Below are 2,430 nucleotides of genomic sequence, written 5' to 3'. Positions count from 1 at the left end.
ACTTGCGATCGTTAACAGCAAACCTCTCCTTCATCAGAGAACTTCCATCTCACGTGTGATGAAACGTGACCATCCTGTTTCGACACATTCCTCTAAACGAACGAAAATTAATGCGATGTACTACATTCCCTTGTAGCTTCTCGGGTATAAAATCGAAACTTCAGTCTCATAACTAAGATGATTCTAAGTTAGCGATAGGTGTTTGTGAAACACTGCAATCCCCATGAATACATCTGCTTGACAGGTGTCCTGTTAACAGTGTTAGTGGAGGTGTAATTTCACACGTCGGACGCCGCTGCTATGCGTTACCTGTTTCCTTGTTATAGGTATTCTCTGTTACTAACGATCATTTTATATAGGACTGATGCGAGCATAGTATAATTTCTGAACCGTGATCGTATGTGAACAGTGGACGCTATACATCTCTGGAAAGCTAGTTTGTGCACGTATCACACACAGAAACGATATTTTAAGGAAGTAGTTTTTTCAGTTTACAATTTGTTACCATACGAGGTGCATTCAAGTTCTAAGGCCTCTGATTTTTTTTCTCCGGACTGGAAAGAGATAGAAACATGCGCATTGTTTTAAAATGAGGCCACGTTCATTGTCAATATGTCCCAGAGATGGCAGCACCGTACGGCAGATGGAATTTTACCGTCAGCGGCGAGAATGAGAACTGTTTTAAATACTTAAAATGGCGACGTTTGCCTTACTTGAACAGTGTGCAGTCATTCGTTTTCTGAATTTGCGTGGTGTGAAGCCAATTGAAATTCATCGACAGTTGAAGGAGACATGTGGTGATGGAGTTATGGATGTGTCGAAAGTGCGTTCATGGGTGCGACAGTTTAATGAAGGCAGAACATCGTGTGACAACAAACCGAAACAACCTCGGGCTTGCACAAGCCGGTCTGACGACATGATCGAGAAAGTGGAGAGAATTGTTTTGGGGGATCGCCGAATGACTGTTGAACAGATCGCCTCCAGAGTTGGCATTTCTGTGGGTTCTGTGCACATAATCCTGCATGACGACCTGAAAATGCGAAAAGTGTCATCCAGGTGGGTGCCAAGAATGCTGACGGACGGCCACATGGCTGCCCGTGTGGCATGTTGCCAAGCAATGTTGACGCACAACGACAGCATGAATGGCACTTTCTTTTCGTCGGTTGTGACAATGGATGAGACGTGGATGCCATTTTTCAATCCAGAAACAAAGCGCCAGTCAGCTCAATGGAAGCACACAGATTCACCACCACCAAAAAAATTTCGGGTAACCGCCAGTGCTGAAAGAATAATGGTGTCCATGTTCTGGGACAGCGAGGGCGTAATCCTTACCCATTGCGTTCCAAAGGGCACTACGGTAACAGATGCATCCTACGAAAATGTTTTGAAGAACAAATTCCTTCCTGCACTGCAACGAAAACGTCCGGGAAGGGCTGCGCGTGTGCTGTTTCACCAAGACAACTCACCCGCACATCGAGCTAACGTTACGCAACAGTTTCTTCGTGATAACAACTTTGAAGTGATTCCTCATGCTCCCTACTCACCTGACCTGGCTCCTAGTGACTTTTGGCTTTTTCCAACAATGAAAGACACTCTCCGTGGCCGCACATTCACCAGCCGTGCTGCTATAGCCTCAGCGATTTTCCAGTGGTCAAAACAGACTCCTAAAGAAGCCTTCGCCGCTGCCATGGAATAATGGCGTCAGCGTTGTGAAAAATGTGTACGTCTGCAGGGCGATTACGTCGAGAAGTAACGCCAGTTTCATCGATTTCGGGTGAGTAGTTAATTAGAAAAAAAATCGGAGGCCTTAGAACTTGAATGCACCTCGCAGTTTATCGTAGAGAAACCTGCAGGAAGGATGTATGTCATGCGCTGGAAATATCTTTGTTACATTGGAATGTTAAAAGCGCTGCTTTCCACATGACTCATAGGTTGGAAACTGAAGCGATGTAACATTATAGCCTGTTTTAAGTGCAGCACCATGTACCCTTAGGAGCGCGGGTGTTTACGTTCCCTCTTAACAATACCGTCCTGGTACTGATCCCAGACACTATAACAATAATTCAAAATTGATGGCGTAGTTGATTTACGTAAAATGCTTCGAACTCCATCCGTCTGGAGCTCCATCATGCATAAAAACCACCTGTTAGTTGTTCTTCTTAACCCCCTGCTATTACATCACAGCACTTTCAAATCTACTATTACAGGGTGTTACAAAAAGGTACGGCCAAACTTTCAGGAAACATTCCTCACACACAAATAAAGAAAAGATGTTATGTGGACATGTGTCCGGAAACACTTAATTTCCATGTTAGAGCTCATTTTAGTTTCGTCAGTATGTACTGTACTTCCTCGATTTACCGCCATGATTTCATACGGGATACTCTACCTGTGCTGCTAGAACATGTGCCTTTACAAGTACGACACAAC

Source organism: Schistocerca nitens, chromosome 1 (assembly GCF_023898315.1).
Source record: "Schistocerca nitens isolate TAMUIC-IGC-003100 chromosome 1, iqSchNite1.1, whole genome shotgun sequence".
Lineage (NCBI taxonomy): Eukaryota > Metazoa > Arthropoda > Insecta > Orthoptera > Acrididae > Schistocerca > Schistocerca nitens.
This window is presented reverse-complemented; position numbering follows the sequence as displayed.